Below are 15,683 nucleotides of genomic sequence, written 5' to 3'. Positions count from 1 at the left end.
ATCGCTTCTCGGCCTTTTGGCTAAGATCAAGTGTAGTATCTGTTCTTATCAGTTTAATATCTGATACGTCCCCTATCTGGGGACCATATATTAAATGGATTTTTAGAACAGGGAGATGGAAAAAGAGCTTGCTCTGTCCACTCCACGCATTGACCTGGTATTGCAGTATCTCCAGGACCGGTGCACCCCTTCTTTAATGCAGTTTCTAAAATCAGAAAGAATTGAATTCAATGTTTTTTGTTCATTTTGCTTGTTTGTCGGATTTTGGGATGGACTCTTTGGCTTTGCTTTTCTTCTCCTCATTGGATTTTTCATGTTCAAAGTTGCAGAAGCCAGATTACAAGCTCATTTTGGTTCAACTTCAGCAACTGTGCATTGCATTGCCATGTAATGTGATGCAATGCTATCTTTCTAGCTCTCCCTTTTTACTTCCTTTTGGATAAACAGACATATTAGGCAAGCATTTTGGAGCTTTCACCTAAATAACTACAGGTGGTGAGATAAGCTGCACAATATAATTGACCTTTCAGTATATTGTTGCACACACACCATCTATTTAGCAAATGCCCTTGTTATCAACAACAGCCTTTTAAACTCACCTGAGCTAACAGGTATGTGCGCTGGTTACTCTGCTGCGCTTAAAATTTCTTTTTGGTTTGCTACAATGCCTTTTCTGAAACGTTGTCTCCTTCTGCTGGAACACTGACTTCTTTCATTTAATGCCTGCAGACTATAAAAGAGAACCCAACCCAAAAAGTTTGGTTGATTAGTCTGTGGCATTCTGTTAAACTGTTGCTTATGGCGGTCTCTGTGAGCTTCTCAGCGACATTCAGCCAGCCAGGTATCCTGCCTGCAGTAGATGGAATGTGGCAATGGAACGCTGGCTGCGCGTGTCATAATAGGCTCTGAGCCTTTATATACCTGTGCACAGCAGCAGCCACCTTCAGTCTGCTGCTGGACAGCCAGCAGCAGCAGCAGCAGGAGAGGTATGTAATCAGGAGCCCTCCTGCTAAGGGTAGACAGCTGCTCGTTCCACCCCACCCCCCGCCTTAATTGGTTCTCCTCCCTTCCAACGGTGTTGAGGCGGGTGGGAACAGCAGGGGGTGAAGGTGCTGTGTTTAAAGAGGTGGAGTTATGCAGATCTAAAACGCGTGGATTGCAGCAGCAGCAAGCCGAAAAGTGCAGGCATGTAAGGGATCTAGAGGTTGACAACATGTCTTCTTAACGGGAGTCCAGGAGCTCATCTCCACAAATGGACTTTTCAGGATCCTTGGGTGGCTCCGTAGTTTGAAACCAATTCTGGTTATCGCTTCTCGGCCTTTTGGCTAAGATCAAGTGTAGTATCTGTTCTTATCAGTTTAATATCTGATACGTCCCCTATCTGGGGACCATATATTAAATGGATTTTTAGAACAGGGAGATGGAAAAAGAGCTTGCTCTGTCCACTCCACGCATTGACCTGGTATTGCAGTATCTCCAGGACCGGTGCACCCCTTCTTTAATGCAGTTTCTAAAATCAGAAAGAATTGAATTCAATGTTTTTTGTTCATTTTGCTTGTTTGTCGGATTTTGGGATGGACTCTTTGGCTTTGCTTTTCTTCTCCTCATTGGATTTTTCATGTTCAAAGTTGCAGAAGCCAGATTACAAGCTCATTTTGGTTCAACTTCAGCAACTGTGCATTGCATTGCCATGTAATGTGATGCAATGCTATCTTTCTAGCTCTCCCTTTTTACTTCCTTTTGGATAAACAGACATATTAGGCAAGCATTTTGGAGCTTTCACCTAAATAACTACAGGTGGTGAGATAAGCTGCACAATATAATTGACCTTTCAGTATATTGTTGCACACACACCATCTATTTAGCAAATGCCCTTGTTATCAACAACAGCCTTTTAAACTCACCTGAGCTAACAGGTATGTGCGCTGGTTACTCTGCTGCGCTTAAAATTTCTTTTTTGGTTTGCTACAATGCCTTTTCTGAAACGTTGTCTCCTTCTGCTGGAACACTGACTTCTTTCATTTAATGCCTGCAGACTATAAAAGAGAACCCAACCCAAAAAGTTTGGTTGATTAGTCTGTGGCATTCTGTTAAACTGTTGCTTATGGCGGTCTCTGTGAGCTTCTCAGCGACATTCAGCCAGCCAGGTATCCTGCCTGCAGTAGATGGAATGTGGCAATGGAACGCTGGCTGCGCGTGTCATAATAGGCTCTGAGCCTTTATATACCTGTGCACAGCAGCAGCCACCTTCAGTCTGCTGCTGGACAGCCAGCAGCAGCAGCAGCAGGAGAGGTATGTAATCAGGAGCCCTCCTGCTAAGGGTAGACAGCTGCTCGTTCCACCCCACCCCCCGCCTTAATTGGTTCTCCTCCCTTCCAACGGTGTTGAGGCGGGTGGGAACAGCAGGGGGTGAAGGTGCTGTGTTTAAAGAGGTGGAGTTATGCAGATCTAAAACGCGTGGATTGCAGCAGCAGCAAGCCGAAAAGTGCAGGCATGTAAGGGATCTAGAGGTTGACAACATGTCTTCTTAACGGGAGTCCAGGAGCTCATCTCCACAAATGGACTTTTCAGGATCCTTGGGTGGCTCCGTAGTTTGAAACCAATTCTGGTTATCGCTTCTCGGCCTTTTGGCTAAGATCAAGTGTAGTATCTGTTCTTATCAGTTTAATATCTGATACGTCCCCTATCTGGGGACCATATATTAAATGGATTTTTAGAACAGGGAGATGGAAAAAGAGCTTGCTCTGTCCACTCCACGCATTGACCTGGTATTGCAGTATCTCCAGGACCGGTGCACCCCTTCTTTAATGCAGTTTCTAAAATCAGAAAGAATTGAATTCAATGTTTTTTGTTCATTTTGCTTGTTTGTCGGATTTTGGGATGGACTCTTTGGCTTTGCTTTTCTTCTCCTCATTGGATTTTTCATGTTCAAAGTTGCAGAAGCCAGATTACAAGCTCATTTTGGTTCAACTTCAGCAACTGTGCATTGCATTGCCATGTAATGTGATGCAATGCTATCTTTCTAGCTCTCCCTTTTTACTTCCTTTTGGATAAACAGACATATTAGGCAAGCATTTTGGAGCTTTCACCTAAATAACTACAGGTGGTGAGATAAGCTGCACAATATAATTGACCTTTCAGTATATTGTTGCACACACACCATCTATTTAGCAAATGCCCTTGTTATCAACAGCAGCCTTTTAAACTCACCTGAGCTAACAGGTATGTGCGCTGGTTACTCTGCTGCGCTTAAAATTTCTTTTTTGGTTTGCTACAATGCCTTTTCTGAAACGTTGTCTCCTTCTGCTGGAACACTGACTTCTTTCATTTAATGCCTGCAGACTATAAAAGAGAACCCAACCCAAAAAGTTTGGTTGATTAGTCTGTGGCATTCTGTTAAACTGTTGCTTATGGCGGTCTCTGTGAGCTTCTCAGCGACATTCAGCCAGCCAGGTATCCTGCCTGCAGTAGATGGAATGTGGCAATGGAACGCTGGCTGCGCGTGTCATAATAGGCTCTGAGCCTTTATATACCTGTGCACAGCAGCAGCCACCTTCAGTCTGCTGCTGGACAGCCAGCAGCAGCAGCAGCAGGAGAGGTATGTAATCAGGAGCCCTCCTGCTAAGGGTAGACAGCTGCTCGTTCCACCCCACCCCCCGCCTTAATTGGTTCTCCTCCCTTCCAACGGTGTTGAGGCGGGTGGGAACAGCAGGGAGTGAAGGTGCTGTGTTTAAAGAGGTGGAGTTATGCAGATCTAAAACGCGTGGATTGCAGCAGCAGCAAGCCGAAAAGTGCAGGCATGTAAGGGATCTAGAGGTTGACAACATGTCTTCTTAACGGGAGTCCAGGAGCTCATCTCCACAAATGGACTTTTCAGGATCCTTGGGTGGCTCCGTAGTTTGAAACCAATTCTGGTTATCGCTTCTCGGCCTTTTGGCTAAGATCAAGTGTAGTATCTGTTCTTATCAGTTTAATATCTGATACGTCCCCTATCTGGGGACCATATATTAAATGGATTTTTAGAACAGGGAGATGGAAAAAGAGCTTGCTCTGTCCACTCCACGCATTGACCTGGTATTGCAGTATCTCCAGGACCGGTGCACCCCTTCTTTAATGCAGTTTCTAAAATCAGAAAGAATTGAATTCAATGTTTTTTGTTCATTTTGCTTGTTTGTCGGATTTTGGGATGGACTCTTTGGCTTTGCTTTTCTTCTCCTCATTGGATTTTTCATGTTCAAAGTTGCAGAAGCCAGATTACAAGCTCATTTTGGTTCAACTTCAGCAACTGTGCATTGCATTGCCATGTAATGTGATGCAATGCTATCTTTCTAGCTCTCCCTTTTTACTTCCTTTTGGATAAACAGACATATTAGGCAAGCATTTTGGAGCTTTCACCTAAATAACTACAGGTGGTGAGATAAGCTGCACAATATAATTGACCTTTCAGTATATTGTTGCACACACACCATCTATTTAGCAAATGCCCTTGTTATCAACAGCAGCCTTTTAAACTCACCTGAGCTAACAGGTATGTGCGCTGGTTACTCTGCTGCGCTTAAAATTTCTTTTTTGGTTTGCTACAATGCCTTTTCTGAAACGTTGTCTCCTTCTGCTGGAACACTGACTTCTTTCATTTAATGCCTGCAGACTATAAAAGAGAACCCAACCCAAAAAGTTTGGTTGATTAGTCTGTGGCATTCTGTTAAACTGTTGCTTATGGCGGTCTCTGTGAGCTTCTCAGCGACATTCAGCCAGCCAGGTATCCTGCCTGCAGTAGATGGAATGTGGCAATGGAACGCTGGCTGCGCGTGTCATAATAGGCTCTGAGCCTTTATATACCTGTGCACAGCAGCAGCCACCTTCAGTCTGCTGCTGGACAGCCAGCAGCAGCAGCAGCAGGAGAGGTATGTAATCAGGAGCCCTCCTGCTAAGGGTAGACAGCTGCTCGTTCCACCCCACCCCCCGCCTTAATTGGTTCTCCTCCCTTCCAACGGTGTTGAGGCGGGTGGGAACAGCAGGGAGTGAAGGTGCTGTGTTTAAAGAGGTGGAGTTATGCAGATCTAAAACGCGTGGATTGCAGCAGCAGCAAGCCGAAAAGTGCAGGCATGTAAGGGATCTAGAGGTTGACAACATGTCTTCTTAACGGGAGTCCAGGAGCTCATCTCCACAAATGGACTTTTCAGGATCCTTGGGTGGCTCCGTAGTTTGAAACCAATTCTGGTTATCGCTTCTCGGCCTTTTGGCTAAGATCAAGTGTAGTATCTGTTCTTATCAGTTTAATATCTGATACGTCCCCTATCTGGGGACCATATATTAAATGGATTTTTAGAACAGGGAGATGGAAAAAGAGCTTGCTCTGTCCACTCCACGCATTGACCTGGTATTGCAGTATCTCCAGGACCGGTGCACCCCTTCTTTAATGCAGTTTCTAAAATCAGAAAGAATTGAATTCAATGTTTTTTGTTCATTTTGCTTGTTTGTCGGATTTTGGGATGGACTCTTTGGCTTTGCTTTTCTTCTCCTCATTGGATTTTTCATGTTCAAAGTTGCAGAAGCCAGATTACAAGCTCATTTTGGTTCAACTTCAGCAACTGTGCATTGCATTGCCATGTAATGTGATGCAATGCTATCTTTCTAGCTCTCCCTTTTTACTTCCTTTTGGATAAACAGACATATTAGGCAAGCATTTTGGAGCTTTCACCTAAATAACTACAGGTGGTGAGATAAGCTGCACAATATAATTGACCTTTCAGTATATTGTTGCACACACACCATCTATTTAGCAAATGCCCTTGTTATCAACAGCAGCCTTTTAAACTCACCTGAGCTAACAGGTATGTGCGCTGGTTACTCTGCTGCGCTTAAAATTTCTTTTTTGGTTTGCTACAATGCCTTTTCTGAAACGTTGTTTCCTTCTGCTGGAACACTGACTTCTTTCATTTAATGCCTGCAGACTATAAAAGAGAACCCAACCCAAAAAGTTTGGTTGATTAGTCTGTGGCATTCTGTTAAACTGTTGCTTATGGCGGTCTCTGTGAGCTTCTCAGCGACATTCAGCCAGCCAGGTATCCTGCCTGCAGTAGATGGAATGTGGCAATGGAACGCTGGCTGCGCGTGTCATAATAGGCTCTGAGCCTTTATATACCTGTGCACAGCAGCAGCCACCTTCAGTCTGCTGCTGGACAGCCAGCAGCAGCAGCAGCAGGAGAGGTATGTAATCAGGAGCCCTCCTGCTAAGGGTAGACAGCTGCTCGTTCCACCCCACCCCCGCCTTAATTGGTTCTCCTCCCTTCCAACGGTGTTGAGGCGGGTGGGAACAGCAGGGGGTGAAGGTGCTGTGTTTAAAGAGGTGGAGTTATGCAGATCTAAAATGCGTGGATTGCAGCAGCAGCAAGCCGAAAAGTGCAGGCATGTAAGGGATCTAGAGGTTGACAACATGTCTTCTTAACGGGAGTCCAGGAGCTCATCTCCACAAATGGACTTTTCAGGATCCTTGGGTGGCTCCGTAGTTTGAAACCAATTCTGGTTATCGCTTCTCGGCCTTTTGGCTAAGATCAAGTGTAGTATCTGTTCTTATCAGTTTAATATCTGATACGTCCCCTATCTGGGGACCATATATTAAATGGATTTTTAGAACAGGGAGATGGAAAAAGAGCTTGCTCTGTCCACTCCACGCATTGACCTGGTATTGCAGTATCTCCAGGACCGGTGCACCCCTTCTTTAATGCAGTTTCTAAAATCAGAAAGAATTGAATTCAATGTTTTTTGTTCATTTTGCTTGTTTGTCGGATTTTGGGATGGACTCTTTGGCTTTGCTTTTCTTCTCCTCATTGGATTTTTCATGTTCAAAGTTGCAGAAGCCAGATTAAAAGCTCATTTTGGTTCAACTTCAGCAACTGTGCATTGCATTGCCATGTAATGTGATGCAATGCTATCTTTCTAGCTCTCCCTTTTTACTTCCTTTTGGATAAACAGACATATTAGGCAAGCATTTTGGAGCTTTCACCTAAATAACTACAGGTGGTGAGATAAGCTGCACAATATAATTGACCTTTCAGTATATTGTTGCACACACACCATCTATTTAGCAAATGCCCTTGTTATCAACAGCAGCCTTTTAAACTCACCTGAGCTAACAGGTATGTGCGCTGGTTACTCTGCTGCGCTTAAAATTTCTTTTTTGGTTTGCTACAATGCCTTTTCTGAAACGTTGTCTCCTTCTGCTGGAACACTGACTTCTTTCATTTAATGCCTGCAGACTATAAAAGAGAACCCAACCCAAAAAGTTTGGTTGATTAGTCTGTGGCATTCTGTTAAACTGTTGCTTATGGCGGTCTCTGTGAGCTTCTCAGCGACATTCAGCCAGCCAGGTATCCTGCCTGCAGTAGATGGAATGTGGCAATGGAACGCTGGCTGCGCGTGTCATAATAGGCTCTGAGCCTTTATATACCTGTGCACAGCAGCAGCCACCTTCAGTCTGCTGCTGGACAGCCAGCAGCAGCAGCAGCAGGAGAGGTATGTAATCAGGAGCCCTCCTGCTAAGGGTAGACAGCTGCTCGTTCCACCCCACCCCCCGCCTTAATTGGTTCTCCTCCCTTCCAACGGTGTTGAGGCGGGTGGGAACAGCAGGGAGTGAAGGTGCTGTGTTTAAAGAGGTGGAGTTATGCAGATCTAAAACGCGTGGATTGCAGCAGCAGCAAGCCGAAAAGTGCAGGCATGTAAGGGATCTAGAGGTTGACAACATGTCTTCTTAACGGGAGTCCAGGAGCTCATCTCCACAAATGGACTTTTCAGGATCCTTGGGTGGCTCCGTAGTTTGAAACCAATTCTGGTTATCGCTTCTCGGCCTTTTGGCTAAGATCAAGTGTAGTATCTGTTCTTATCAGTTTAATATCTGATACGTCCCCTATCTGGGGACCATATATTAAATGGATTTTTAGAACAGGGAGATGGAAAAAGAGCTTGCTCTGTCCACTCCACGCATTGACCTGGTATTGCAGTATCTCCAGGACCGGTGCACCCCTTCTTTAATGCAGTTTCTAAAATCAGAAAGAATTGAATTCAATGTTTTTTGTTCATTTTGCTTGTTTGTCGGATTTTGGGATGGACTCTTTGGCTTTGCTTTTCTTCTCCTCATTGGATTTTTCATGTTCAAAGTTGCAGAAGCCAGATTACAAGCTCATTTTGGTTCAACTTCAGCAACTGTGCATTGCATTGCCATGTAATGTGATGCAATGCTATCTTTCTAGCTCTCCCTTTTTACTTCCTTTTGGATAAACAGACATATTAGGCAAGCATTTTGGAGCTTTCACCTAAATAACTACAGGTGGTGAGATAAGCTGCACAATATAATTGACCTTTCAGTATATTGTTGCACACACACCATCTATTTAGCAAATGCCCTTGTTATCAACAGCAGCCTTTTAAACTCACCTGAGCTAACAGGTATGTGCGCTGGTTACTCTGCTGCGCTTAAAATTTCTTTTTTGGTTTGCTACAATGCCTTTTCTGAAACGTTGTTTCCTTCTGCTGGAACACTGACTTCTTTCATTTAATGCCTGCAGACTATAAAAGAGAACCCAACCCAAAAAGTTTGGTTGATTAGTCTGTGGCATTCTGTTAAACTGTTGCTTATGGCGGTCTCTGTGAGCTTCTCAGCGACATTCAGCCAGCCAGGTATCCTGCCTGCAGTAGATGGAATGTGGCAATGGAACGCTGGCTGCGCGTGTCATAATAGGCTCTGAGCCTTTATATACCTGTGCACAGCAGCAGCCACCTTCAGTCTGCTGCTGGACAGCCAGCAGCAGCAGCAGCAGGAGAGGTATGTAATCAGGAGCCCTCCTGCTAAGGGTAGACAGCTGCTCGTTCCACCCCACCCCCGCCTTAATTGGTTCTCCTCCCTTCCAACGGTGTTGAGGCGGGTGGGAACAGCAGGGGGTGAAGGTGCTGTGTTTAAAGAGGTGGAGTTATGCAGATCTAAAATGCGTGGATTGCAGCAGCAGCAAGCCGAAAAGTGCAGGCATGTAAGGGATCTAGAGGTTGACAACATGTCTTCTTAACGGGAGTCCAGGAGCTCATCTCCACAAATGGACTTTTCAGGATCCTTGGGTGGCTCCGTAGTTTGAAACCAATTCTGGTTATCGCTTCTCGGCCTTTTGGCTAAGATCAAGTGTAGTATCTGTTCTTATCAGTTTAATATCTGATACGTCCCCTATCTGGGGACCATATATTAAATGGATTTTTAGAACAGGGAGATGGAAAAAGAGCTTGCTCTGTCCACTCCACGCATTGACCTGGTATTGCAGTATCTCCAGGACCGGTGCACCCCTTCTTTAATGCAGTTTCTAAAATCAGAAAGAATTGAATTCAATGTTTTTTGTTCATTTTGCTTGTTTGTCGGATTTTGGGATGGACTCTTTGGCTTTGCTTTTCTTCTCCTCATTGGATTTTTCATGTTCAAAGTTGCAGAAGCCAGATTAAAAGCTCATTTTGGTTCAACTTCAGCAACTGTGCATTGCATTGCCATGTAATGTGATGCAATGCTATCTTTCTAGCTCTCCCTTTTTACTTCCTTTTGGATAAACAGACATATTAGGCAAGCATTTTGGAGCTTTCACCTAAATAACTACAGGTGGTGAGATAAGCTGCACAATATAATTGACCTTTCAGTATATTGTTGCACACACACCATCTATTTAGCAAATGCCCTTGTTATCAACAGCAGCCTTTTAAACTCACCTGAGCTAACAGGTATGTGCGCTGGTTACTCTGCTGCGCTTAAAATTTCTTTTTTGGTTTGCTACAATGCCTTTTCTGAAACGTTGTCTCCTTCTGCTGGAACACTGACTTCTTTCATTTAATGCCTGCAGACTATAAAAGAGAACCCAACCCAAAAAGTTTGGTTGATTAGTCTGTGGCATTCTGTTAAACTGTTGCTTATGGCGGTCTCTGTGAGCTTCTCAGCGACATTCAGCCAGCCAGGTATCCTGCCTGCAGTAGATGGAATGTGGCAATGGAACGCTGGCTGCGCGTGTCATAATAGGCTCTGAGCCTTTATATACCTGTGCACAGCAGCAGCCACCTTCAGTCTGCTGCTGGACAGCCAGCAGCAGCAGCAGCAGGAGAGGTATGTAATCAGGAGCCCTCCTGCTAAGGGTAGACAGCTGCTCGTTCCACCCCACCCCCCGCCTTAATTGGTTCTCCTCCCTTCCAACGGTGTTGAGGCGGGTGGGAACAGCAGGGGGTGAAGGTGCTGTGTTTAAAGAGGTGGAGTTATGCAGATCTAAAACGCGTGGATTGCAGCAGCAGCAAGCCGAAAAGTGCAGGCATGTAAGGGATCTAGAGGTTGACAACATGTCTTCTTAACGGGAGTCCAGGAGCTCATCTCCACAAATGGACTTTTCAGGATCCTTGGGTGGCTCCGTAGTTTGAAACCAATTCTGGTTATCGCTTCTCGGCCTTTTGGCTAAGATCAAGTGTAGTATCTGTTCTTATCAGTTTAATATCTGATACGTCCCCTATCTGGGGACCATATATTAAATGGATTTTTAGAACAGGGAGATGGAAAAAGAGCTTGCTCTGTCCACTCCACGCATTGACCTGGTATTGCAGTATCTCCAGGACCGGTGCACCCCTTCTTTAATGCAGTTTCTAAAATCAGAAAGAATTGAATTCAATGTTTTTTGTTCATTTTGCTTGTTTGTCGGATTTTGGGATGGACTCTTTGGCTTTGCTTTTCTTCTCCTCATTGGATTTTTCATGTTCAAAGTTGCAGAAGCCAGATTACAAGCTCATTTTGGTTCAACTTCAGCAACTGTGCATTGCATTGCCATGTAATGTGATGCAATGCTATCTTTCTAGCTCTCCCTTTTTACTTCCTTTTGGATAAACAGACATATTAGGCAAGCATTTTGGAGCTTTCACCTAAATAACTACAGGTGGTGAGATAAGCTGCACAATATAATTGACCTTTCAGTATATTGTTGCACACACACCATCTATTTAGCAAATGCCCTTGTTATCAACAGCAGCCTTTTAAACTCACCTGAGCTAACAGGTATGTGCGCTGGTTACTCTGCTGCGCTTAAAATTTCTTTTTTGGTTTGCTACAATGCCTTTTCTGAAACGTTGTCTCCTTCTGCTGGAACACTGACTTCTTTCATTTAATGCCTGCAGACTATAAAAGAGAACCCAACCCAAAAAGTTTGGTTGATTAGTCTGTGGCATTCTGTTAAACTGTTGCTTATGGCGGTCTCTGTGAGCTTCTCAGCGACATTCAGCCAGCCAGGTATCCTGCCTGCAGTAGATGGAATGTGGCAATGGAACGCTGGCTGCGCGTGTCATAATAGGCTCTGAGCCTTTATATACCTGTGCACAGCAGCAGCCACCTTCAGTCTGCTGCTGGACAGCCAGCAGCAGCAGCAGCAGGAGAGGTATGTAATCAGGAGCCCTCCTGCTAAGGGTAGACAGCTGCTCGTTCCACCCCACCCCCCGCCTTAATTGGTTCTCCTCCCTTCCAACGGTGTTGAGGCGGGTGGGAACAGCAGGGGGTGAAGGTGCTGTGTTTAAAGAGGTGGAGTTATGCAGATCTAAAACGCGTGGATTGCAGCAGCAGCAAGCCGAAAAGTGCAGGCATGTAAGGGATCTAGAGGTTGACAACATGTCTTCTTAACGGGAGTCCAGGAGCTCATCTCCACAAATGGACTTTTCAGGATCCTTGGGTGGCTCCGTAGTTTGAAACCAATTCTGGTTATCGCTTCTCGGCCTTTTGGCTAAGATCAAGTGTAGTATCTGTTCTTATCAGTTTAATATCTGATACGTCCCCTATCTGGGGACCATATATTAAATGGATTTTTAGAACAGGGAGATGGAAAAAGAGCTTGCTCTGTCCACTCCACGCATTGACCTGGTATTGCAGTATCTCCAGGACCGGTGCACCCCTTCTTTAATGCAGTTTCTAAAATCAGAAAGAATTGAATTCAATGTTTTTTGTTCATTTTGCTTGTTTGTCGGATTTTGGGATGGACTCTTTGGCTTAGCTTTTCTTCTCCTCATTGGATTTTTCATGTTCAAAGTTGCAGAAGCCAGATTACAAGCTCATTTTGGTTCAACTTCAGCAACTGTGCATTGCATTGCCATGTAATGTGATGCAATGCTATCTTTCTAGCTCTCCCTTTTTACTTCCTTTTGGATAAACAGACATATTAGGCAAGCATTTTGGAGCTTTCACCTAAATAACTACAGGTGGTGAGATAAGCTGCACAATATAATTGACCTTTCAGTATATTGTTGCACACACACCATCTATTTAGCAAATGCCCTTGTTATCAACAGCAGCCTTTTAAACTCACCTGAGCTAACAGGTATGTGCGCTGGTTACTCTGCTGCGCTTAAAATTTCTTTTTTGGTTTGCTACAATGCCTTTTCTGAAACGTTGTCTCCTTCTGCTGGAACACTGACTTCTTTCATTTAATGCCTGCAGACTATAAAAGAGAACCCAACCCAAAAAGTTTGGTTGATTAGTCTGTGGCATTCTGTTAAACTGTTGCTTATGGCGGTCTCTGTGAGCTTCTCAGCGACATTCAGCCAGCCAGGTATCCTGCCTGCAGTAGATGGAATGTGGCAATGGAACGCTGGCTGCGCGTGTCATAATAGGCTCTGAGCCTTTATATACCTGTGCACAGCAGCAGCCACCTTCAGTCTGCTGCTGGACAGCCAGCAGCAGCAGCAGCAGGAGAGGTATGTAATCAGGAGCCCTCCTGCTAAGGGTAGACAGCTGCTCGTTCCACCCCACCCCCCGCCTTAATTGGTTCTCCTCCCTTCCAACGGTGTTGAGGCGGGTGGGAACAGCAGGGGGTGAAGGTGCTGTGTTTAAAGAGGTGGAGTTATGCAGATCTAAAACGCGTGGATTGCAGCAGCAGCAAGCCGAAAAGTGCAGGCATGTAAGGGATCTAGAGGTTGACAACATGTCTTCTTAACGGGAGTCCAGGAGCTCATCTCCACAAATGGACTTTTCAGGATCCTTGGGTGGCTCCGTAGTTTGAAACCAATTCTGGTTATCGCTTCTCGGCCTTTTGGCTAAGATCAAGTGTAGTATCTTTCGAAAAGGCGGTTTTGGATGTTGGCCGCCCTAGTAGATTGATACATTATGCACACTGGGGTTTAGGCGCTTGTTAGTACGCCAGGTGGCTAATATAGTCATCTGGTGGAAAGCATGGCCCCCCAGGATCGACGCCATTGGGCCGGGGAAGATCGAAAGCCCGAAGTGTGAAGTGCCCCAGGAGTGGTGACCCTGGGGTGCCTTAGCTCACTGGGATTGGGAACCCCACTTGAGTTTATGGCACATTTGCACAAGCACTTCAAATTTTCTTTCTTCGCACACACCCTTATTCCGGGCCTTCTGGCCTTAGGATGGGGAATTTTTCAATTCCCGGTCGAAGGTCCGGGCAGTATTATACTGTGAAACCTTCACTATTAATTTAATTTCTTTGTCACTGTGTGTCCACTTATTCACGTGTGTCACGTCCTACTAGGATTTTGTCGGGATGCGGTTCCCTTACGGGTTCCTCTCTTGGCAGGTCTAGGGGGGGAGTGTGTGGCCATCAGGTTCCGCTCCCCCCTGAACCCCCCTGGCTCTCCTCTTTTGGGAGGAGAGCGTTGTTGGCTCCCCTCTTCCGGGAGGGGAGCACAGTCTTTGGCTCCCAGTGCCTTGCTCGGGTGAGAACTCGGGCAGGTGCTGGGGGTAAGATTGGGTCGCCTCTGGCTTCGGCTGGAGGTGGCTTTTTGTCCCTGTTCCTCGCTGTGGCCTTTTGGCTCGGAGGGACGGGGAATGGTTTGGGGGACCCTTCTCCTTTTGGAGAGGGTTTCAAGAATACCAGCATCCTAGTGCATTTTTTTTGTGGCACTTGTCACTTTTTTAAGCGCACTCGGGTTTTGTACACGAATTCGGGCTTTCGATAAAAAAAAAAAATCTGTTCTTATCAGTTTAATATCTGATACGTCCCCTATCTGGGGACCATATATTAAATGGATTTTTAGAACAGGGAGATGGAAAAAGAGCTTGCTCTGTCCACTCCACGCATTGACCTGGTATTGCAGTATCTCCAGGACCGGTGCACCCCTTCTTTAATGCAGTTTCTAAAATCAGAAAGAATTGAATTCAATGTTTTTTGTTCATTTTGCTTGTTTGTCGGATTTTGGGATGGACTCTTTGGCTTTGCTTTTCTTCTCCTCATTGGATTTTTCATGTTCAAAGTTGCAGAAGCCAGATTACAAGCTCATTTTGGTTCAACTTCAGCAACTGTGCATTGCATTGCCATGTAATGTGATGCAATGCTATCTTTCTAGCTCTCCCTTTTTACTTCCTTTTGGATAAACAGACATATTAGGCAAGCATTTTGGAGCTTTCACCTAAATAACTACAGGTGGTGAGATAAGCTGCACAATATAATTGACCTTTCAGTATATTGTTGCACACACACCATCTATTTAGCAAATGCCCTTGTTATCAACAGCAGCCTTTTAAACTCACCTGAGCTAACAGGTATGTGCGCTGGTTACTCTGCTGCGCTTAAAATTTCTTTTTTGGTTTGCTACAATGCCTTTTCTGAAACGTTGTCTCCTTCTGCTGGAACACTGACTTCTTTCATTTAATGCCTGCAGACTATAAAAGAGAACCCAACCCAAAAAGTTTGGTTGATTAGTCTGTGGCATTCTGTTAAACTGTTGCTTATGGCGGTCTCTGTGAGCTTCTCAGCGACATTCAGCCAGCCAGGTATCCTGCCTGCAGTAGATGGAATGTGGCAATGGAACGCTGGCTGCGCGTGTCATAATAGGCTCTGAGCCTTTATATACCTGTGCACAGCAGCAGCCACCTTCAGTCTGCTGCTGGACAGCCAGCAGCAGCAGCAGCAGGAGAGGTATGTAATCAGGAGCCCTCCTGCTAAGGGTAGACAGCTGCTCGTTCCACCCCACCCCCCGCCTTAATTGGTTCTCCTCCCTTCCAACGGTGTTGAGGCGGGTGGGAACAGCAGGGGGTGAAGGTGCTGTGTTTAAAGAGGTGGAGTTATGCAGATCTAAAACGCGTGGATTGCAGCAGCAGCAAGCCGAAAAGTGCAGGCATGTAAGGGATCTAGAGGTTGACAACATGTCTTCTTAACGGGAGTCCAGGAGCTCATCTCCACAAATGGACTTTTCAGGATCCTTGGGTGGCTCCGTAGTTTGAAACCAATTCTGGTTATCGCTTCTCGGCCTTTTGGCTAAGATCAAGTGTAGTATCTGTTCTTATCAGTTTAATATCTGATACGTCCCCTATCTGGGGACCATATATTAAATGGATTTTTAGAACAGGGAGATGGAAAAAGAGCTTGCTCTGTCCACTCCACGCATTGACCTGGTATTGCAGTATCTCCAGGACCGGTGCACCCCTTCTTTAATGCAGTTTCTAAAATCAGAAAGAATTGAATTCAATGTTTTTTGTTCATTTTGCTTGTTTGTCGGATTTTGGGATGGACTCTTTGGCTTTGCTTTTCTTCTCCTCATTGGATTTTTCATGTTCAAAGTTGCAGAAGCCAGATTACAAGCTCATTTTGGTTCAACTTCAGCAACTGTGCATTGCATTGCCATGTAATGTGATGCAATGCTATCTTTCTAGCTCTCCCTTTTTACTTCCTTTTGGATAAACA

At 45.1% G+C, this 15,683-nt stretch overlaps 12 non-coding genes and 1 pseudogene across 12 annotated transcripts; all 13 read left to right on the top strand.

Annotated features, from left to right (window-relative positions):
- LOC141232360 (U2 spliceosomal RNA) lies at positions 1-191 on the top strand. Its single transcript, XR_012298613.1, has one exon. It is a non-coding gene; the product is annotated as a U2 spliceosomal RNA (small nuclear RNA).
- A 1,114-nt stretch (positions 192-1,305) lies between these two features.
- On the top strand, positions 1,306-1,496 carry LOC141232357 (U2 spliceosomal RNA). The gene has a single exon (XR_012298611.1). It is a non-coding gene; the product is annotated as a U2 spliceosomal RNA (small nuclear RNA).
- A 1,115-nt stretch (positions 1,497-2,611) lies between these two features.
- On the top strand, positions 2,612-2,802 carry LOC141232356 (U2 spliceosomal RNA). Its single transcript, XR_012298610.1, has one exon. It is a non-coding gene; the product is annotated as a U2 spliceosomal RNA (small nuclear RNA).
- A 1,115-nt stretch (positions 2,803-3,917) lies between these two features.
- LOC141232355 (U2 spliceosomal RNA) lies at positions 3,918-4,108 on the top strand. Its single transcript, XR_012298609.1, has one exon. It is a non-coding gene; the product is annotated as a U2 spliceosomal RNA (small nuclear RNA).
- Positions 4,109-5,223: 1,115 nt separating this feature from the next.
- LOC141232354 (U2 spliceosomal RNA) lies at positions 5,224-5,414 on the top strand. The gene has a single exon (XR_012298608.1). It is a non-coding gene; the product is annotated as a U2 spliceosomal RNA (small nuclear RNA).
- Positions 5,415-6,528: 1,114 nt separating this feature from the next.
- On the top strand, positions 6,529-6,719 carry LOC141232353 (U2 spliceosomal RNA). The gene has a single exon (XR_012298607.1). It is a non-coding gene; the product is annotated as a U2 spliceosomal RNA (small nuclear RNA).
- A 1,115-nt stretch (positions 6,720-7,834) lies between these two features.
- On the top strand, positions 7,835-8,025 carry LOC141232352 (U2 spliceosomal RNA). Its single transcript, XR_012298606.1, has one exon. It is a non-coding gene; the product is annotated as a U2 spliceosomal RNA (small nuclear RNA).
- Positions 8,026-9,139: 1,114 nt separating this feature from the next.
- LOC141232351 (U2 spliceosomal RNA) lies at positions 9,140-9,330 on the top strand. The gene has a single exon (XR_012298605.1). It is a non-coding gene; the product is annotated as a U2 spliceosomal RNA (small nuclear RNA).
- Positions 9,331-10,445: 1,115 nt separating this feature from the next.
- LOC141232350 (U2 spliceosomal RNA) lies at positions 10,446-10,636 on the top strand. Its single transcript, XR_012298604.1, has one exon. It is a non-coding gene; the product is annotated as a U2 spliceosomal RNA (small nuclear RNA).
- A 1,115-nt stretch (positions 10,637-11,751) lies between these two features.
- LOC141232349 (U2 spliceosomal RNA) lies at positions 11,752-11,942 on the top strand. The gene has a single exon (XR_012298603.1). It is a non-coding gene; the product is annotated as a U2 spliceosomal RNA (small nuclear RNA).
- Positions 11,943-13,057: 1,115 nt separating this feature from the next.
- On the top strand, positions 13,058-13,149 carry LOC141231886 (U2 spliceosomal RNA; annotated as a pseudogene).
- Positions 13,150-13,938: 789 nt separating this feature from the next.
- On the top strand, positions 13,939-14,122 carry LOC141231827 (U2 spliceosomal RNA). Its single transcript, XR_012298132.1, has one exon. It is a non-coding gene; the product is annotated as a U2 spliceosomal RNA (small nuclear RNA).
- A 1,115-nt stretch (positions 14,123-15,237) lies between these two features.
- On the top strand, positions 15,238-15,428 carry LOC141232348 (U2 spliceosomal RNA). The gene has a single exon (XR_012298602.1). It is a non-coding gene; the product is annotated as a U2 spliceosomal RNA (small nuclear RNA).
- Positions 15,429-15,683: the final 255 nt, after the last annotated feature.

Source organism: Phyllobates terribilis, unplaced genomic scaffold (assembly GCF_046119375.1).
Source record: "Phyllobates terribilis strain yellow unplaced genomic scaffold, ASM4611937v1 Scaffold_538__1_contigs__length_1162401, whole genome shotgun sequence".
In the NCBI taxonomy this organism is placed as follows: Eukaryota; Metazoa; Chordata; class Amphibia; order Anura; family Dendrobatidae; genus Phyllobates; species Phyllobates terribilis.
The sequence above is the reverse complement of the archived record's forward strand: the minus strand, read 5'-3'. Positions and strand labels throughout refer to the sequence as shown.